This window comes from Gorilla gorilla, chromosome 19 (genome assembly GCF_029281585.2).
Source record: "Gorilla gorilla gorilla isolate KB3781 chromosome 19, NHGRI_mGorGor1-v2.1_pri, whole genome shotgun sequence".
Classification (NCBI taxonomy): Eukaryota; Metazoa; Chordata; class Mammalia; order Primates; family Hominidae; genus Gorilla; species Gorilla gorilla.
The window spans coordinates 35,528,466-35,551,334 of record NC_073243.2 but is presented as its reverse complement, the minus strand read 5'-3'; the positions used below and the strand labels follow the sequence as shown (position 1 = coordinate 35,551,334).

The following is a 22,869-nucleotide window of genomic DNA, read 5'->3' as shown; positions in this document are numbered from 1 at the left end:
ATTTTTTATTACAAAAAACTTTAAGCATACAAAAGAATCAAAATAATTGTACAGTGAACACCTGTGTATACCCACCACCTAGATTCTGTAGTTAACATTTACTATATTTTCTTTATCATCTCTCCATCAACCCAATTTATTTTTATGCATTTCAAAGTAAGTTAGAGTATGTTTTAGCTTATATTTTTATCATAGTTGCATTGGTTTCTCCTTTATTAAATTCCAAAGCTACTCTCTTGGAAGTTAATAATGCTGTTATATTTAACACTTTTCTAAATACAGAGATTAGTTCTGCAAAACTCTGATAATTGTGATTTCAAATGTCAATTTTTATGTGTAATACAGTAGGTTAAATATTTTAGGACCCTGATAACTTTAATTTTTTCTATTATCTATGTGTATGTTTACTTAGATTTTCAACTAGCCTTATTCATATAATTTTCTATAGGTGATTTTTAATCTTTTTCAAGCTGTGTAACTTTGTGCCCAAACTAGAAAAACTTCATTTCTTTATATTATTTTAAATCATATAAATATTTAAATGTGTGTGTTAATATAACCTCTCTATAAAATATCTATACAGCAGATTTGATTTTTGTTTTGAAGTTACCATGGACTCAGGTTTATATTTTTACAAAGCTATAGTTAACACTCTTTGAGTTTGTGCAAGGGAAAATAAGTAGGTAAGAAGCAAGCATGCAGTGAAATCTCCCCTCAGCAGTTTAAGGATCCACAGGAAACACTTGGTATATAAAATCAGGAGGATTTCCAAACTGCTTTTGCAAGTCCTGCCTCAGAGAACACGTTTATGTGCATATTAAATCTTTATGTGTTTCAGAGTCTATGAAAGAAAGAATACTTAGTATCTATGTTTCCAAGGGACTTCTTTAAAACTGAAGCTTCAAAAACAAAAGTATACAATTCTTGAAAACTAGTAACTTTATTAAGTAATGTTATTATCATTGAGGCTGAGAAATTTCCTGGGTGATTAAAATTAAATGCCATATCCTAATTTGTTCTGTGACAACACAAGAGAGATAATCATGAATGAGAAAATGATACACATTTTTTTATTCCTTTAACACTTGTTTCTTTTATATGACCCACTCCTACTATTTGTTTCTTTATGCTTAGCTAAAATAAATGGATCCATGAAAGTAGATTGTGTAGGTTGAAGGGGTGTGAGTCAGGAGCATATTGTGCATATTTTGCTGGTACACTCATTTGTGTGTTCCACTATCAAATGCAGACATCACCACGCTTCAGAGGAGGGTCCTTGGTCATTTGTCAAATTGATCATCTCAGCAGACTGGTTTTGTGTCTAGCACTGTATATCATTTTTGTTTTTTTTCTTTTGGTGAGCAAGTATATCCAACTGTAAGCCTAGACATCAAAATATGTATTCAGATTTTGCTAAAGGAATATGTCAGCAGAATGTGTAAAGAAGATAGACCCTGAGAAATATACTCACACAAATATTTAATAATTGCCAGCTTAAATTTAGAATAAAAAAATATTTTAATGTTATGATCCCACCATTTATACTGGAAACACTACAGAAAAATCTAAGCCCAACTTGCCCTATGCCTTTATCTTTCTGGTGCTGTATGAAAGCACAGTATGACATATGGTTCTCTTATCAAACTATCCTCCAAACCCAGAAACCCTGGTGATGTTACCCACCCCCAGGTGGCATTTAGAAGTGTAGATAATGCTGCAGAACAATTGGAGCACAGATATTCTCATCTGCCCATAAATGTTGCCTGCTTTAGTGAATTAAAAATATGTCCCCAGGAGTGTATAGTTTCACTCAGTGTTGTGAGTCCCCAACAGGAGCATTTTAATGCTTTCATAACTGTGCCTTCCAGACTTGCATTTCAATTATTTTGCCATTGTAATTTCACTCATAATTGCATTCTAACAGAGTCTTTTTAGACAAGCATTTAAATTGTTTTGCCATTTTCATTTCATCGAATAATAGCTTTGTAATATAATTACCACACTAAGTCATAGCAATAGGATCAAAATGCAAGAAAGCAGGATGCATGACCCATGTTTGGTGGCATTTTGAGGATATAGATTTGCAAAATAATTTCTCATTTGCTACTAAGCATTGTGTCATTTTCCTCACGGAAGACCAGGAACAAAAATACGGCCCAATTTATGTTTTAATTATTTGGGAGATTGAGCCTCTCTTTGTGTTTGCTAAAAGATTGACTTAAAGGTATCTAAGGGCATACAGTGTGTGCCTGTATCTGTGTATATAGTCTGTGTGTATATATAACATTGTTAATTGGGCCAGAAGAAGTTAGTAAATATTTAATTATCTAATGATCTGCTCTTTGGAAGAACAAGGGCAGTCACTTTAAGATAATCTGTTCTCTATTGCCAAAGTCTATTTATTAAGCACTTACTGTGTGTAAAGCACAGTATTGTCACAAGGATAGTAGGACAAAAAAGAGAGGCAAGGTTTCTCTATCCAAGGAAGTTATAGTCTAGTATGGAGAAATCACAAATGAGTAGATTACCAGTCTAGATACCAAGTGTCAGTAGCCATAAGACAAGTGTAAATAAAGAGACTTCAAGCAGGGAGAACATGTTACAGGGTAAGGCCCTGACTAAGGCAGTGGAGAGAAGGAATGGATTTCAGAGCTACTCCAGAGGTAGAGTCAGCAAGGATTTGCTCATTGATTAGCTTTGAGTGGGGAGGAGGGGACCAATTAATGAAAGAATGGCAGTTCATTAAATTAGGTAAGGCAGAATATAGATTTTAGCAGGATGGAGAAAGATGAAAATGTTTAGTTTGAGACCCTCTCATTTTGAGGTCCTTGGGGACAATCAAAGAGGAGTGCCAATGGGCTATTCCCCATTTGAGCTGAAATGCCCAGAGATTTGGAAGTCATCTTGTTTAAGACAACACTGGCAATGACTTTAATGAGGGAGAGAATCGTTTCCCGCTGAATACTATTTATGGGGCTGGTGGTGGAGGAGGAATCATTAAGGAGGTAGAGGAGAAGCCAGAGAAAGGAGCAGCCAGGAGAAAGGGGAGGTCTGGAACTTGCTGGAAGAAGGAAGGGATGTATAGCTTTCAGGCGCCGCAGTCTTGCAGTAGAGGCTGGCAATTAAGAGTTATTGGCTGCTGCAGACATCTCTTAAGATGAACACAGTGAGCACAATAAACACAATGAGCCAGACTAGTACGTTTTTAAGACTTCTTATTGAATGAAGTGAAAATGTGTCCTCCTGATTTCCAGCCCCTGGTCACAAGGCAGGGTTTTCCAGGACATCAGGCATTCTCCCTTCCCATTTGCTGTGACTCAGAGTGGATGCTGTGGAAGTGAGCCCTCTGACTTAGCTTCTGTTCAGTGGTTGTTGAGGGGGGCAGGTATGGTTCTAAGATTACCCCTAGGCAGGAAAGATGTGCAACCATTTTCAGCTCAGCCCTACCCTGACTCTGGTCCATTAGGGCAGAACAAGCAGCGTGCTGGCACCTCTTCCCTTGCATCAGAGGGGCTGGCCTCCCACTCACTGGCTTATTTCCTCCTAAGACCCATCCAGTGAAGCAGATAAAATGATCATTATTGGTTCAACTGCTTTATTGCTGAGGGTTGCAAAGATGAGTGATATTTAGGAACTAAAATGTTATCACAGCCAGGTGTTGACTAATACAAAATAGATGCAAAGCAACATATTCTAACCCCAAATGTACTTTTATAACTAAACCTGAACTAATTAATAGTGAAACATCCTGTGCTTCTTTTATCCTTTTCAAGGCAAATATCAACTGCTACCCCTAATTCCCATATGCATTGGTAGTTTTCAGGACAGGAGTTTTGGCAGCATAATTGAGACAGGGCCAGATTGCTTTGGGAAGAAACATGAATGTTGTTGAGAAAAATGGAGACAGCAAGAACATTTCATTTGATAAGCATTAATTGAGTACCAACTCTGAGCCAGGTACCTGGCAAAGTACATTGAGAGGATATTCTGATTAGTATATTGTGATCTGTGTCATTCAGGAACTTTTTTGTTGTTGTTACCATGTGACAAATACACTTGTGATAAATTTTAGTGCTTTATGGTTTTTTTTTCTATGACAAAGATACTGAATAAAATGCTATAGGATTGCAGAGGAGGGAACTACCAGGCTTACCTTTGGAAAATGATGAAAACTCATCTAGGAATTGACATTTAAACAGGGTTTTGAACCATGGCACATGTATACCTATGTAACAAACCTTCACATTCTGCACATGTATCCCAGAACTCAAAATAAAAAATATAAACAGGGTTTTGAGAGCTGGACAAGAGTTTACCGGGCAGATAAAAGGAAGGATGGCACTTCGGGAAGATGTTATAATTGCCCAATAGCCTGGACTTGGTAGGCAATTATGTGAACTTATCTGTGGTAGGCGTAGTAGTGTTGGAGCTGACAGGTCACATTGTGGATATATTGTGAAGACCTTAATGCCAAGATAGGGGTTTGGACTTTATCATGAAATCATTAGACCTGTGTTTTAGAAAGCTGCCTCTGGCAGCAGTGTGGAGAGAGAATGAGATGGGAGAGAGACTTAAAATGTCAAATAGACTTTAAGCCACTTACTTGTGTGACCATTTGCAAGTAATTTAAATTTCTCTGTGCCTCGGTTTTCATAGCTGTACGTTGGCAATAAGAATACCCAATTAGATTGGGAGGATTGAATGAGATAATATATGTATAACTCTTAGCAAAGCATTGAATATATAGCAAACACTAATAAATGATAGCTGCTATAATAATTAATAGAAGTGTGAATATCAGTTAGGAGGCTAATGCAATAGCCCAGGCAAAACATGAAGAAACCCCGAACTGTATCAGTTAATAGGGTGACAGAGGTGTCAGAATCGGAATTATTTCTGGAAGAGAAATGGAAAAATTTGGTGAATGAGAAAGATAAGCAGGTAGTTGAGGATGATAGCCAAGGCATTGGACAGGTACAGGGGAGGCAGAGCAGATGGGGAGGCTGATGAAGTTCATTTTGGAGGGTGTTAGTCTGGTAGGTAGAAGAGGTCAGGACCAGAACGGCAGATGTGAGATTCTGAAAAGGGAGGTTTAACCAGAGAACACAGCTAAACAGGAGGCGGACAATGACTAATGAAGGTATCAGACAGCTTAGCAAGGGGTTAGAGAGTCTTTCAGCCCCAAAATAACTAACAGCCAGAAGTAAATTCCTCTGCATGACACTTTTATATTTTTTAATTAAAAAAATCATGTTACAATCCTCTTAAATCTCCTGTTTCCCTTCAGAACCAGTGGCCATGTTTAAAATTTGGTCTATGTGCTTCTCTAGACATGCCAATTAGATGTGCTTGTTCTACAGAGCCCTCTTTGAAGCTGGAGTGGGAGTGGGGAGGAGGGTTGACAGGACCCCTTCTGGCATCCCTTTCCTCTTCTTCATCAGAGCAGACTCAGATTCATCCATTTAGGTGAGGAAAGGATTCCATAGCTAAACAACAAAAAAATTTTCATATCTTATCTGGAATATCAGTGACTTCAGCTGTCACACTAGTGTTACAGGTTCAGTGTTTGATGAAGTGGTGTTATGAAGTAGCCAGGATGTGTGGGGCATGGCCCAAGGCTCTGAAAGAAAGATTGAGATGAATAAGGTTTGGCTCCTATTACCAGCGGGAATCATAATATTTCCCAGCTGTTGTTTCCTTCGTGATTTAGGCAAACCCTGTCATTTTAAAGATGAAGATAGGAGACCTAGAGAGCTCGGTTGGCTTGCCTGATCTGTAGCTGGGTATTAGCTGAGGCAGACTCTGGAACACATATACCAACTCTTAGTCCTATGTTCCTTTCCAGTTCCCTCACATTTTCATTTAAAGCACTTTCAATGGGGATAACCCTGAGAAGAACACAAGGCTCTCCATTCTTGGTGAAAATACACCACTCTGGTATGTCAAGCAAGATAAAGATGATCTGGAAATTCACTTTTTGCATGTGAAGTCCAACAGAGTAATCACCTGTTGAGCTTTTCAAAAACCTTAATAGAAGATATCACCTGTTTTTTGTAATTATAAACAGTACATAATGGCAAATATATGGTCACAAATAAGAAATTTGATTGCCTCAGAGAATTAACCTATCAAATTAGCCCATAGTGCAAAGTTATCTTACAGAGGCAGTGACAGAAAAAATAAAGAAAGGGAATGTAAGCCTCATGGGAACCAGGGATTTTGTCCGTTGTTCCCTACTGTATCCTCCTGCCCAGATCAGTGTGTGGTAGATAACAGGATCTCAACAAATATTTGTTGAATGAATGAATGACAGTCTCTGAGATCTTTAACACTTTGAGAACTAACTCAAGATATGAACATATCTAAAATAAGAATGTACTATTTTGGGCCGGGCACAGCGGCTCACGCCTGTAATCCCAGCACTTTGGGAGGCTGAGGCAGGCAGATCACGAGGTCAGGAGATTTAGACCATCGTGGCTAACACAGTGAAACCCCATCTCTACTAAAAATACAAAAAAATTAGTCGGGTGTGGTAGCAGGTGCCTGTAGTCCCAGCTACTCGGGAGGCTGAGGCAGGAGAATGGCATGAACCCGGGAGGCGGAGGTTGCAGTGAGCTGAGATCGTGCCACTGCACTCCAGCCTGGGCGATGGAGCGAGACTCCATCTCAAAAAAAAAAGAATGTATTATTTAGAATTGAAACTCAGTAGAGGAGGAATACCAAAGAGAAAGTCATAGATGCAGATGTTGGCAGTGCCCTTCCAAATAGTGCTCAGGGTTGAGGTGCCCTGACCTAAAGATTTAGCCTATCTATCTAGGGGCCACATGTATCTCTATTGTAGGGAAAGATGCATTAGACATCCTTGGCCTGGAATTTGTGAAGACACGAATGCTGTAGCTAAGACCTCTCATTCTCATTACATGTTCCAAAGCAGCTTAAGGATTTCAAATTCAGCTTTCTCTAGAGCTTGCCCATCAGAAATATGCGGGCCAAAGAATGCCAGTTTTCTTGGGAGTCCTGTTTTTCATTTTAATTGGCCAACTGGCATTCTGCTTTTTTTCTATCAGTCGTGGTGAGGTTGACCATTGGAAGACTGCTTCTAAGAGATAGATCTGTCTTTAGTGTGCTGACATATCGGGTTTCTGAACATATAAGACTGAGGTCCAAACCAGTCTTGCATCCTGGGAGACCTACTTGGGTGTTCACCTAGTTTCCTGGAGAAATATTCCAACTTCATAGATACTAGGTTTTCTTCAAAACATCTGCAATATTAGCTAGAGTCAATTGGTATATTGGACGAAAACAGAGCTAGACCAATAATATCAAAGCATTAAAAAGACAATACTTTTACATATAACTGGAATTTTACTTGACTTTTTTCCATTTTTAGAAGCTCTTGAAAGTTTTTAAAATATTTCTAAATAATTCTAGAATAAAAATAGATATTTACAAATCTGGGATATATTTTTGGATAGAAATGGAGTAGCTGTTTTTGTTTTACTTAAAACTTTCCTATCAACTGTACCAAGTCAGACTACTTGGCATTCCTGTATCTTCCATTGATAGCTAGAGTGTTCACTCAACCAAAATTTATTGAGCATCTACTATGTGACAAGCACTATTTAGACTCTAGAAACATAATAGTAATAAAACAGAAAATATCTCTGGTAGATCTTGAGCATGTTTTCAGCTTCTCTTTCTGTAGTTTTTACTTGGATGCTGGAATTCCTTGAAATATACAGAATTCATTCCTCCCATGCCCCTTTGCTTTGTTTGACACTTCTAGGAAGGGTAGTTTCTTTGAGAGAAGAGCTGGATAGATATGACCTGAACCCTTATTCCTTTAGGGATTAACAAAAGAATAAATATTCTGTTGGGATTTCTAGCTGCTTTATTGAGAGATAGCTGGGTCTGAAAACAACAGCTTCAAGTTTCTAAGATTCCCCTTTGCTAGTTTCATAGACTCTTATTTTCCACTAGACTGCAGGTGGAGTGCAGTGACTGGTTCACAGTGCGTTGAACCAATCTTTTTAGAGTGTGTCTAACCCCTGCTCAGTGCTGCCAGGTAGACCAGCATATCCAAGCTGATGACATAGAGGGACACAGAGTTTTTCCTCTCTTAGCTTTATTCCAAATTTGTGATGATTTGGCATCTGAGTGTGGCCTAAATTTTAAGACCCATAACTTTTTTTCCCTACAAGTGTACACTGCAGACTTTAGGATCAGCAGCTCTATACCCTGCCTGATCTCTTTGTCCTCAGCATCTATGTGGGTACCTCTCATGGAACTTTATTCTTTGTTGTGTATGCGCCCTCTGTCTCTGTTTAGCCTCTCAGGCATCACAGTGATCCTAATTGGAATTAAAAAGTTATTGGCTCATAGAGCACATCCTGTCTACCAACACTAGCAAAATCTTATTTGGATTCATTATTGCAAAATCGGAAGAGAAGATTCAATAATTTATCGCCATTATGGTCCTGGATCTTATTTCCTCTTGCCTTTCAAATTCTCCTGGGAGGAGAGAGGCTTCTGACATCCGAGTGGAGGTGGACTGAGCAGCCTGAAAAGACTCTTCCATCCAAAAAGTCGGGTTCACTTTCACAGGACAGGAAATGAACAGAAACTCTCTGCCTCATTCCTGAAACTTACCAATAAGTAGCATTCTAAGACGGCGAGAATTTGATAGGAAAATATCCTTCTGCCACCCTGAGGGTCACTGAGGGTTTTCCATAATACAGCTCTGAACCTGAAGGCAGATTTCTCTATTTCTACACTCTGAATTATTGTATCCCTATATCCTAGAACACTCTAGGATGAGGATTCTGATAGGAATCCTCACTAACACTGAGAGCACTGGCCTTACATACACTGATCCAGTCTGAGACTCTACCTAAAGTCACTGGAGAACTTGCCGATGTATTTTCAGGTTGGAGAATTTGTTCATGTGGACTTCACTTTAAATAAGGCAATTGAAGCCAGGCACGGTGGCTCACACCTGTAATCCCAGCCCTTTGGGAGGCCAAGGCAGGTGGATCACTTGAGGTCAGGAGCTCAAGACCAGCCTGGCCAACATGGTGAAACCCCATCTCTACTAAAAATACAAAAATCAGCCAGGCGTGGTGGTATGTGCCTGTAGTCCCAGCTACTCAGGAGGCTGAGGCAGGAGAATGGCTTGAACCTGGGAGGTGGAGGCTGCAGTGAGCCAAGATCGTGCCACTGCACTCCAGCCTGGGTGACAGAGCAAAAGTCCATCTCAAAAAAAAAAAAAAAAAAAGTAAAATTTAAAATATTAAAAAATTAAAAATAAATAAGGCAGTTGAATTGTTAATTATCTAACAATTGGATCAAGCCAAATATAATAATACAGACTCATAGGTTTGATTTCAGATTATCAGTATGCAGTTGCACCCTTTCATGTGAAATCTAACATCCAAGTATTCTCACATAAACAAGAGCAAGGGCCTTTAAATGGCCTGAGCTTCCTGCTGAACACTTCAGTGTAAGAAACTGTTCATCACATTCATCTTAATGAATTAGTCTGATAAATTACTGATTAAGTATTTCTAACACACATATTTGCAAACCAACATTTTTACCCTAAATTTAGAAATTTCTTTTTGGCCTGTAAGATTGTGAGAGAAAAAGTAAAAGAAGTAAATGAGTGTAGTTCTTACCTTTAATTTCAAAATTGAGGTCTCTAATCAAATTGAAAATGATGAGGAAACAATGAGTTTTTCCAATTAAAAATTTTTTTACTGTGAGGAATTTGCTTAAAAATAGAATTTAATGATCTTTAAATTATTTTCACATCTCTCTGTCTTGATTCTGTTTAATGTGCTTATAATCATAACTGCAATTATGTAAATACAGATTAGTTCATCTTTGCTAACTTCACATTATGTCACATAAAGATTTTGGAGAATCAACACAGTGTGTTGTGGGCATCAGTGAGTATATGGTCATTCATAATTCACTGTTCCAGTCCCTTGCTTAGCCATCTGTTACTGAGCATTTGAATGTATCCAGTTCTTTGCTTGTTATATGAAAATAATGCTCCAATTAATGTCATTATTAAAATTACTCTTTTGTTTGGGATATTTAGTTGGCATGTTTTCCCCAAAGCAGGAGTGAAAGTTACTAATGAGTATATGATATTTTAATTTCTTTTTTAAAAACATTAACATAAGTAATACTGAAAGAAGAAAATAATATGGCAAATATTCAATAATGTTGGAAATGCCAGACAACACAGGCCCAGGGAACAGTCAAGGCTGACTAGGAAGTCCTTTGCATATTCTCCAAATACGGTATCTCTTCAACTTTTTCTTTTCCTTTTTTTTTTTTTTTTTTTTTTGAGACGGAGTCTTGCTCTGTTGCCAGGCTAGAGTGCAATAGTGCAATCTCGGCTCACTACTGCAACCTCTGACTCCCTGGTTCAAGCAATTCTTCTGCCTCAGCCTCCCAAGTAGCTGGGGTTACAGGCACCTGCCACCACACCCAGCTAATTTTTGTATTTTTAGTAGAATGGGGTTTCACCATGTTGGCCAGGATGGTCTCGATATCCTGACCTCATGATCCACCTGCGTTGGCCTCCCAAAGGGCTGGGATTACAGGTGTGAGCCACCGCGCCTGGCTGGCCTCTTCAATTTTTTCTTAAGGAAATTGGTTGCAATGATGTTGATGAAAAGGCATTAGTGTGCCCAGGGGAAAACATTAGTGGTCAGAAGATGAGACACAGAGAGATGATAAAGGTGTCCCATCTTAGGTACTTACCCTCCAAACAATGAAGTAGCCCTTAATCCCTTACCCCAGAAATGAGTTCATTCTCCCATGTCCAACTCTATGTTAGCATTTCTCAACAGGAGCCCTAGTAACAGGGACAGGTCTGTGCTGTGTGACACTGTCTCACACATTGCAGGATGTTTACTAGCTGTGGCCTCTGTCCACAAAATGTGAGCAGTGCTTCCCAGGCATTCCTTAAAACATGTGCCTTACCACACTCCAGACGAGGCCTCTCAAATACATATTTCTACCTGACCCCCAGGAAGCAATAGGATCCAGGACTCAGGCTCTGGTGGTGGTATTACCACAACAGCAGTGGAGATTGGAGTTCGGTGTGGGGGAAACAGAAGAGTTGTCTCTTGTGCTGGCTTTCTGCCTTCCTGGTAGTGGTTCTACATCTTCTAGGATTGTGGTTTTAACATCGAGGATCTTCTACTGATCTTGACAATGGTCTTGAATTTTTTCAAACTAACGAATATGTTAGAAAATCAAGCTGGTCATCAACTGAGCCATTCTTGGAGTTGGAGAGCTTAGAGAGGAAAGGTGATTTAGTGCTCACAGAATCAAAAACCCTAAATTTGAAGAAGAGAAAAACTGAAGTCAAATAAAGAGGAAATGATTCACATAGAGGCACATGCCATTACCAGTGAGGTAGGAATAAAAACTTGATGTGCCTAATTTTCAGACTGGGATTTTCTTCATCCAAAAAGTGCACAATCTCAGTTGGTGGTGGTGGTTACGCAAAAATGTGAATGTACTCAACATCACATCATAGTAAGACAATAAATTTTATGTTCTGTGTGTTTTATACAATTAAAAAAATGCAGTGTTCCTATGCATTTGGGAATGAAGAGCTATTTATCAATATTGGAATATTGCTTATTTCTGCAATAAAATTTATTTTTTCACTGTAAAGACCGAGCCTGGAAACAGTGAAGCTGAAAGCTGAGAAACTGCTGAAAACCCTAACAAAAGCACTTTCCAGATCCAACTTACCTTGTGGGGCTGCCATGTAAAATTGTGCAGGTTGTGACCTGCACGAAAGGACCTGGGTTTGTGGAAGGGGTGGGGTTGGAATCCAGCCCTTTCACTCACCATTCATCTTGGTTTAGGGCTGCTTTTATTTATCTGGAGGAAAGGATGATCTTTGCTAATTCCTCTTCCTTGAAGGAGCTCCTTTACGTAATTCATCCACCCAGATGAATCTGCCTTTTCCCGATTCATGTAGAAGTGTCTTCTGTGCCAGGAGGCTCTGTTACTTGATGATCAGCTTTAGACAGTGGGGAACCTGAGGAGATACAAAAGGAGAAGGGATGTAAGAAACCATGACCTTACCCTTCCAAGAACTGAGGGCAGATGCAGAATATTCAGAAGACGAGAACCGTTCAAAGGGAAAATGTAACTAAAGTGCAAATATAATTCAGTAAATATTCATGTAAGCAGTTACAGTTCTGGATTTTAAGTACAGTCAGATTAATAGGAGGTTTTTTTTTTTGTTTTTTGTTTTTTTTAGCAAATCATGTGTCTAATTAACTTAAAATATTTGGGAAATTCTGAGAAATGAGGGAATTTTGAGTTTATAAGTACACTGCATGTTAATGACCCAGAATAATAGAATTGGAGAGAATGGACCATCTTCTCTAGCTGAGGCCCAGGCCCAAGAGAAGAGCTCACACAGAGCAGAACTAAGCTACAGCCACCAGGGATTTTGTGGGGAAGATTACCTCCATACTGGGAGGGGCCCATGCAATTTGCATCACCATAGCTGCCCTCTCCAGGAGTTCTTGGGAGAGCAATTCTGTTTAGGTACATAGCAGAAGAGCAAGCTCCTAGAGTGGAAGTTAAAGGGGCTGCTTAATGTTTGGTGTGCACTTTGTGAGGTTAGGGAGGTAAGATGTTAAAGTCAGATGCTGCTCTACTTAGTATGGGATGTCAATAAGGTACTTACTTCAAAGTAGGTACTGGAACATACCTTTCTTCTAAGAGACTAAGATTTTGTTGTTGTTCTTCAGAGAAGCATTTGTGGAATATTTCTGTAGTACTTGAATGGCCAAAGATCAATACACAAAATAAATTACAGTCCTGGTGGATTTTAATATTTAAATTTAGATAATTATGATGTCCAAAGAGAAGAGAAAGAGATGCTTTAAGTCATTACCAAAAATATCTTAGTCCTTGAGAGGGATTTGCTGAACCAAAGTGAGAATGAAGTCTGTGTGTCCCCTTTTCTGCAAAGAAGCTGACGCCACATGATGCAAAGGCCTGCCCTTAACCCAGTTAATATGAACATGGCATGGCACCAAAGAGGAGACAGAATCGACAGGGAGAGTCCCAGTTTTAAGCTCCCAAGCAAGATCTTTGAGTGGGGATGGGAGGGGTCTTTTACCCTTTCCTAATGACTAAATTAAACCATATCTACCCAAGTGGCCCCTCCTCTCCTCCTGGGAGATGGTGGTGCCATTGTCAAGATAGGTGGGACACATTTGGGAGAGATTGGGGGAACACAGTTTCACCTTCACATTTAAGAATCCAATTTACTCCTGTGGCCTTGTTTGAACTCTCCTTCCAACACTCATATAATAATAATTATATGTCCTTGCCTTCTGTAAGCTCATTTCAGTTGGTGTAGCAAATATATTTCTACCACACACACAAAAATTCTTCTCTTAGGGGTTCATGTGGAAATGAAAACACAATGTGTTCCACTCCACGTGAAAAGCAAGGCTGCTGTCTCTGCAGCAAAGTGCTTCCTGCCAAGGACTGAGCTGAAGTGTCATGAAGCTACTCACCTGGAGGGGGCGTCAGCATCTCCTGCCTCTTAAGTCGACCAGGGAAAGCTTGGACGAGAGCAGCCATGTGGGTGTTACAGGAAAGGTCCTGATCCAGACCCCTAGAGAACGTTCTTGGATGTCGCGCAAGAAAGAATTCAGGGTGACTCCACAGTAAAAGCAAGTTTATTAAGAAAGAAAAGGAATAAAAGAATAGCTACTCCATGGACCAGCCCCGAGGGCTGCTGGTTGCCCATTTTTATGGTTATTTCTTGGTGATATGCTAAACAAGGGATGGATTACTCATGCCTCCCCTTTCTAGACCATATAGGGAAACTTCCTGAGATTGCCATGGCATTTGTAAACTGTCAGGGTGCTGGTGGGAGTGTAGCAGTGAGGACGACCTGAGGTCACTCTCGTCACCATCTTGGTTTTGGTGGCTTTTGGCCGGCTTCTTTACTGCAACCTGTTTTATCAGCAAGGTCTTTATGACCTGTATTTTGTACAAACCTCCTATCTTATCCTGTTGCTTAGAATGCCTTAACCTTCTGGGAATGCAGCCCAGTAGGTCTCAGCCTCATTTTACCCAGCTCCTATTCAAGACGGAGTTGCTCTGGTTCAAATGCCTCTGACATGGGGGCTAATGACATCAGAACTGGAAAGAAAGATGATAAAGGAATGAGTTTTTTTTTTAAAAAAAAGAAAAAAAAAAGCAAAACAAAACAAGGATACCAAATGGAAAATAAACCAAAAAAAAAGTTTTAAAAAGAAAAAAATTAAGTGCTGACATGTGCCACAACATGGATGAACCTGGAAAACATGATATTATGCCACACACAAAGGGACAAATATTGCTTATGAATTATCTAGAATAGGCACACTCATGGAGATGGGGAATGGATTAGAATTATGAGGGACTCTTTTAGAATTATCCAGAGCTCCATCCAAGGGAGAGGGGAATGGGAAGGTACAATGTGTACAGCTAGCTATAGGTTTGTGGTGATGACGAAGTTTTGGACATAGGCAATGGTGATGGCTGACAGCATTGTGAATGTAATCAATACCATTGAATTGTACACTCAAAATAATTAAAATGGAAAATTTTCTGCTACATAAATTTTAACACAATACAAAAAGAAAAAGTCAGAAAGAAGTCCTTTTGGAGGTGAGTGGGTGCTCCTAGTCACACTCAGAGATAGGGAGGGCTCACTCTTTTCCTGTGTTTGAGGAGATCCTGCGACTTGCAGTGCATCCTGTGTGTATATGTAGAGGCAGATATGTCCTAACAGGACAGCCTTCTCTACTCTGTGTCTTGAAGTTTCACAGGAATCAGGATGCATATGTGGTCCCAATTCTGTGTCTGTGCCAGCTGTTCCTGTAGCTTTCTTCTTGAGGGGTCCAGAGCACTTCAGCATGGAGTTTGCTACAATGGCCTCTCCTCTGTCTGGATTGCTGAATTCCTGTTGAGCTTCCTGGGGAATTTGAGAATAGAGGGTGGGACTTGGCTATGGCCGAATTAGGCTACTTGGAAATCAGAGGGGAACAAGTATGCAACCTAAAACATTCTGTAGGTCATTTGTAGTTCACTTGCAGTCAGATAAAATCATCATTAGATTAAAAAATGTGACTTCATTTGTGTAACTTTTTTGACAAGATATTTATTTTAGGTAAATAAAGCTTACCTCTACAAGAGTCAAAGCTCTTTTTGCTTAAGCTTATTTTTTAAATGGAAATCAAACATGTTGTATATACTCTTTTTGAAATGTATCATACATAATTTAAACGCATCCTGATGATTCAGGGTATCCATTTTTATTTTTTATGTAATACATTTTTTTCCTATACACCTTTCTGTCATGCTGTTATTGCTGTCATTTTAACTGCCCCTAATTCATTCTTTGATGTTTCTGTGCTGTGGTTTAGGATGCTAAATAAAGAGACTCGTTAAGAATTATATATTAAATAAGAGCAAATAGTTACGGAGTCATTGCTTGGTTTTACAACTGGGCTTTGGGCCAGATATGTGGGGTGTCCAGAAACCAAGTTCAAGGTTCTGGAAGAGTGGGCTAAGAACACTGGAAATTTGGCTTTTGATATGTCACTATATATCTTTTTTTTCAAACCACAAATAGCTCTCTGCAAACAGGGCCAGTGCTCAACTGTGCACCAGTTAGAAAAGTCAAGTAGTAGGCTTAAATTATTTTTATGTGTCTGGCCAGGGTATAAATAGTTTAAGAGTTTAGAATTAATACAAAATGGATTTAAGATTTAAAAATTTTAACTCCCTTATTCTTTGTTATATGGTCACTGGCCGTGACTATTCTTTTCATCCTCTGGGCTTCCTTTTTCTCTCTCTCTCTTTAGAGACAGTGTTTCACTGTGTTGCCCACGCTGGAGTACAGTGATGCAATCACTGCTCACTGTAGCCTCAACCTCCTGGGCTCAAGTAATTCTCCCACCTCTGCCTCCTGAGTATCTGGGACTATAGGTGCACACCACCATATCTGGCTAATTTTTTTAAAAAATTTTTGTAGAGTCAGAGTCTCACTATGTTGCCCAGGCTGGTCTTGAACTCCTGGGCTCAAATGATCCTCCTACCTTGGCTTCTCAAGTGCTGAGATTACAGGCCTGAGCCACCACGTCTGGCCTCTGGCCTCCCTTTCTACTGGGTCTTGTGATAGAGGCTTTTGTCCCCACAGCCTACTTGCCATTGTTGTTCTGATTCTTCCTGTGAGAAAGTGGGTAGAGGGTTTGGGTCACATCTAGTCTTGGCTAGTTAGTACATAGATTGTTTTAAACGTCTTTGAATGGCATTCAAAACTGCACAATTTGAGCCTGTTTTTCCAGTCTTCATCTGCCACTCACTCTCCTCCCCAAGATATTCCAAGTTCGGGGTAGTTAGGGTTGCCAGATGCTTATATTAAAAAATTATTTGTTGTTGATCTGAAATTCAAATGTCACCGGCCAACCCTACCACTAGTGTTGATGACCGCAGGAGGGAGGAGAGACTAGAGTTTGATTCTTGCCTTCTGTATGCCAGGCATGGTCATATCAGTCATATTAATTTCATTATCTCATTTAATCAGAATCACATCCAATCCCAGACCTTCTGAATCAGTGCTAGGTGTGGAGCCTGGGAAATTGTGTGTATGTCTTATGAGCATTCCAAGTGATTCCTATTCAAAGGCAGTTACAGAAACACCATGACCTAGACCAGTGCCCCCCAGACATCATGCAGATGCAGGTCACCTGAGGTTAGAGCTCAAGTGCAGGTTTCGATACTGCAGACCTGGAGTGGGGCCTCAGGTTCTGCATGCCAACAACCTCCCACGAGACGCTGAGGCTGCTGGTTGTGAGTCCCACTTGGAGTGGTGCTGTCCTGAGCCTCCCAGCCAAGAAGCAGCAGCACCCCCAGCAGCTGTGATAATGAAGATTATAAATGATACTATGTGTTTAAATAATCAGAGGTGGGGATATAAGTGGAAGTATTTGGCTTATTCACCAATATACAGTAACATCTATGTATGAAGGGTGAAGTTTTGTGTGCTATTTTTTAGGAAACTTTTTTTTTTCCAAAAAGTAAATGTCTTATCCGCAGCTGAGGGACGCACATTTTTTTCCTCCACTAAGTGGATATTGGCTTATTTACGCTGGTCTTTCTTTCTTATACACAGTGGGGGGACATCTGTCCTTAATCACATTTACAGCTTCAAATCCCAGAATGGACTCCAGATGTGCAGGGCACAGTGTGACTTGGCTTTATGGAAATAGTTTCTCAGTGCCAGAGTCATGGTGATAGAGTTATAATGTGACTCCTTCCGTTTTCTTCCCTCCTAGCTGCATGAAATTAAATGGTTTTATTGAGAGTAGCTTAGTTTACTCAGCAGAATCTAGTTAGATCAGAAATATTTAAGGTACAACTGTGTCAAAGAACTGATGGAACATCGAAAGAGTTAATCAAACTGCTCACAGGACAAAAGAAAGTCCTGCTGCACGATCACTTTAGCCATAAACACGCACACTCAAATGGAGGCAGATTATGTAGGTGACAGGTGGTCAGTTTCTCAGTCCCTTTATCTGTTGATTTAATATCTTTTTTTTTTTTTTTTTTTGAGACAGACTCTTGCTCTGTCTCCAGGCTGGTGACAACCTGCAACCTCTGCCTCTCGGGTTCAAGTGATCCTCCTGCCTCAGCCTCCCAAGTAGCTGAGACTACAGGTGTGTGCCACCATGCCGAGCTAATTTTTGTATTTTTAGTAGAGATGGGGTTTCACCATGTTGGCCAGGATGGTCTCAATCTCTCGACCTCATGATCCGCCCACCTCGGCCTCCCAAAATGCTGGGATTACAGGTGCGAGCCATGGCACCCGGCCTCTGTTTATTTTTCTAATTTGTAGTTATGAGATGAGCAGAGGTTAGATTGGAGATGTCTTTGTGGAATATCACCTTTCAAAATTTAGCAGTTCTCACACAGAAAGCACACCAGCAGTGGCCCAACTATTCGTCTGTTTATTCATCAAATTCTTTTTTTTTTTTTTTTTTTGAGACCAGGTGTCACTCTGTTGCCCAGGCTGGAGTGCAGTGGCACAATCATGGCTCACTGCAGTTTCAACCTCCTGGGCTCAAGTGATCCTCCCACCTCAGCCTCCTGAGTAGCTGGGACCACAGATGTGCGCTAACACGCTTGGCTAATTTTTTTATTTTTTTGTGGAGATGGGGGCCTCTCTTTGTTGCCCATGTTGGTCTTGAACTCCGAGCCTCAAGTGATCCTCCCACCTTGGCCTTACGAAGTGTTGGCATTACAGGCTTGAAACATGGCACTCAGCCCATTCACCAGATTCTTACCTAGTCAGTGCAAGCCACTGTAATCTGTTGTATGGCAAATACAAAGATCAACCAGATACAAACTATCTGCAAAAGTCACTTGTCATCAGAATGACACAGGAAGCAAAGGACTGAGAGATTCATTCTGTTTGAAGGAGGAGTGGATTTTTAAAAAAAGCTTTCAGGAGACTGTGGTATTTGAGCCAGGCTTCAAGTTGTGGATAGAATTTGGACTTGCAGAGATGGAGCTGGGTAAATGGTGTTTCTGAAAGACAGAACAAACTGAGCAAAGGCACAAAGGCATGGAAATCTTGGATGGAGTATTGTGAATAGATTACAGTTCCAGTTTGACGAAGTGTAGCATGCTTACAGTGAAGCAATTGGAAACGTGGGTGGGACCTACCTGTTGTTGGAGAGCTTGAAACGAATTCATTTTGGTGCCAGTGGGGAGTGGTTGACGTGTGAGCAGCGGAAGAGTGACATGGTGAAATGTCATTTGGGAGACTGCTGTGTGTGGAATGGATTGGACAGGCACAAACTTGAGATGGGAATCAGCTGAGACACATCTGAAATAGTCTAGCCTTCAGGTGCTGAGGGCCTTGTTGTGAGTGATGGAGGGAAGAAGGTGTTTATGGACAAATTCCTGAACCTTAACAACCATGAGCTATGGATGCAGGGAGGAGGGCCATGTCATATGGTACTGGGACCTCCAGACCAGGTGTTATGCCTTAATACGAGAGTTCTGAGGTTGGCGGGGAGGTGGGAGAGCCCACGTGTAGGAAGGAAGATGTGTTTGGTTATCCTGAACTGTAACAGCAAGAATTGAGTGTGTCTTCTTCACACAGTGCCCTTAGCAGAGCCTGGGTGGCAAGTGGTGCCCAGTGAATCTTTGTTGAGGTTGAGATGCCAGCCAAGCTGCTAAGAGGAAGCTGTCCAGGAAGGCGGTTGGAAATGGCTCCTGGGGCCTCACGGGGAACCTAGCCCTAGAGATGGAACTTGGGCAATCTTGGAATAGTGTAACAGAGCCCTCAGGAAAGAGAAAGCTACAGACAGAGCTTTAGTGATGCCTTAGGGGGTGAGAGAAGTCCTAAAATAAATGGTTTGAATGTAGGGAACGTCTCAGTTGCCTGGAGGCCAAGAACAAAAAGGATTTCAGGAAGGAGCAAGTGGGCACAATAGATGAGTGCTTCTGAGGGGACGGGGCTGAGAAAAGGACACAGGCAGTGGCCATGAGAAAGCTGTTCTGGAGGGTGGCAGGGACAGATGTCAGATGAACTGCTCGATTTGGTTTTAATGTAGATTTTTAAAGGGAAGGAAACAAATCAGTGTTTAAACATTGGTTACAAGGTACTTTGATATATTTTTTAGATAATGCTTCTAATAACAAAAGTATACTATAGACTAGAGCAGCTGAAAAAATATTAGTCATCTTCTGCAAGGGAAAATTTCCATCTTTGTAGCCATTTGGGTCATTAAGTGCCAGTAATCACATCCAGGGTATGTATATATAGTAGATACGTTGGCAAAATAGGGGAGGACTGGGTCAGCTCCTGCTATCTCATTTTATTTATTTTTCCAAATTGAAAACTGTGTCAGTTACAAGTACCTCTGGATTAAAAATAAAATGAACTTTGCTGAAATGTTAACATGTAGATAGTCAAATAGCAATTATAATGTGGTACAGAATTGCCCAGGGCGGAGGTGTGGTGGGAAGACAGCTACCAGTTGATCACTCCTTCCTTTGATTTGAGCTGACTAAAGTCAGAGGATCCTCTAACACTGCACACTACAACTTTGCCCTGTGGGTTTCTGCTGGATCAGTAAAGAATTCTTCTGCCCCCCAGCCCCTCCCAACACTGGGCACACTACCGTTATAAGGTAGGGATGTAGGCAGTTATGTGGCTGATATTAATGTGATGTTTATCCCTGTAGGCTGGTACTGCACATCACATGGTGTGTGGGATCACGGATCATATTTTCTCTGCCAAAAGGCAGTGAATTATTCCCCCAGAGATGCCATTATTTCCTCCTTAAAGAGAAATAAATTATATAGCTGCTATATGGGAGTGGCACACCCTGGATGGATCACTCTGAAGCCGGAAGCCCAAGGGAGAACCCAGGAAAGTCCAGGGTACTGCCAAATTCTCTCCAGCCTGGGAACGTTGCTTCCTCCAAACCCTCTGGGGCATCTTGAGCTGCTCCTATTTGGTAGGGACCCTGAGCTCTTTCCCCAGCTCAGAGGCTGAAAGGAGTTCCTAGGAGTAGCCTCTCTCCCTGAGCTTCCTCTCATCTTAGTGGACTGACTTGAGTTTGGAGGGAACTAAGTTGGGAGGCTGAGCTCAGTAAAATGTTGACCACCCCACCCTTCCTGATATTGTACCTTCCTTCGGCCTTGGCAGCTCAGCCTCCTTCTGATGTCTCTCGGCTCTCCTAATGTTCCTCCTGTAGTCTTCTCTCTGCTTCCTGAAGAGGGACTTCCCAAGAGTTGGCCCTTGGTGCTTGGTTGTCTGTGTTTTGTGACTCAAATTGCCTTTCTTAGTCATCCAGCAAACACTTATTTCATATCTACCTCTGCTACAGGTTTCAGACTAGGTGATGGAGTTGCAAAGCCATGATCCCTGCTCCTGAGAGCTTACAGGCCAGAGAGGGACACAGACATATAACAAAGTAGGGCACCTAATTTTTACAGATGCTATACCAAGGAGATTCAAAAGAAGGAATGGTTAGTGCTCTCAGAGGGCAAGGGCAGGACTGGAAAGATTTAGTAGAGGCAACCTTAGACTTTTCTGATGATTTCCAGGCTTGTGGCTTCAAATGTTTTGTTAGATATTCCCATTAGGTTGTGCAGGAAAGAAAGAAAGAATGGGCAGAGGCTTGGAGGCAGAGCTGGACTTGAATCCTAGATCTGTCAGTTAGGAGTTTACCACTCTGGAACAAGGAAACAGATAATATTCTTTATCTTGCAGATTGAAAAATACTGTTATCATCACTTTTGCAGAGCTTCTCATCCTCAGTTCCTAATCGAGGGGTGTTAGCATGCAGACAAGAAGCAGGGTAAAGAGACTCATCAGTGACCTGTTAGTAGTCATGGACTACAAGGTAAAGAAAGCATGGACCACAGAGTCTGTTACCTTAGTGAGGTGCTGTCAGGATTGGTGACAATGTACAAAAAGCATCTAGTACTAGAACAGTACTAATCAATACATCTCCCACTCATTGTCAACCTGCTACCAGAAAGCCAAGTGACTCACCTTCCAAAAATGCCCTGTTCCCTCCTTTTTCTTCCACAGCTGTCAGTGCTAACGGTGTCCTCCAGGATCACTCAGCTTTAGTATCTGCCTTTTCTGTCTTTTGCTTCCTTCATATTCCCTTGCCTTCTCTTTCTGTTAATGTATAAAACCAGTGATGGCCTGATTTGGATGTAAGGGAAGATGATGACCACTGGGGCCACTGACAGCCACAGATTTAAGAGCTCTTAAGTGCTCATTGTTTGAAATAGGATTTCCCTAGAGGAAATTTGTGCATTTATTCAATGAGGATGGAATCACTAGGTGGTATTCAGCATCTGTCTCAGAGCTCATCCTGAGTGCTACCCTGCATCACACTCCAGACCACACAGAGCTGTATGCACAGCAGAATTTGTACTCTGCAGACTCTACGGACACCTGGAACACTTAAGAGTAGATGTGAATGTTTCACCTCTGCCATGATAGCATGAGTTCTGTGGACCTGATCCACAGAAAAACTGAAAATTACTAAAGAACATAAAACTAACCACTTAAAGTATCTGGAAATGGCCTGTAAACCAAAAAGTATCTAAGACAGGTCTTAATCAATTTTGGGGCTTATTTGCCAAGGTTAAGGATGCGTCCAGAGAAAAGGAACACAAAACCACAGGAACAATCTGTGATCCATGCTATTTTCCAAAGAGGGTTTTGGGACTTCTATATTTAAAGGGAAAAAGAGCAGGTAGTAGCGCAAAGAGGAAAGAGAAAAATAAAAGAGGAGGGTAGATAAAAGAAGAGAGGGGTTGCATTCCTTTGAGTCTTTGATCAGCATTCACTGAATTCACATTTTACCTTTGAAAAGAAAGGATAGAGAAATAGTCATTATGCATTCATCTCACACTCAGTAAATTAGGACTCTACCTAAGATAAAGTAAACATAGAGTGGCTATTTGTGGAGCCATCTGGCTTTCTATCTAGCCTTCTGTCTTCTAAGTTATTTGTTTAGAAACAAAAAGAACGGCAGTTGCTTACATGACTCAGTTTCCAGCTTAACTTTTCCCTGGCATAGTGAATTTTGGATGCCGAGATTTTATTTTCCTTTCACCAGGCATATGGACATTCAGCAAATTAAGAAATACTTATTCAGGAAAATCTACTAAAACTCAGTTACAAAGGTGAGAGCTATAGTATTTGAAGCAAGACCTCCACTTTTGTTCCCCTACTCCAAACTCAGAGAGATGGAAACTTTACTCTAGACTGGTGCAACC

At 40.8% G+C, this 22,869-nt stretch overlaps 1 protein-coding gene across 1 annotated transcript in view; it reads left to right on the top strand.

The window, feature by feature from the left end:
- The window catches only part of SV2C (synaptic vesicle glycoprotein 2C), a 247,578-nt gene that overhangs the window by 49,477 nt on the left and 175,232 nt on the right, over window positions 1–22,869 (top strand). The window lies entirely within an intron of this gene.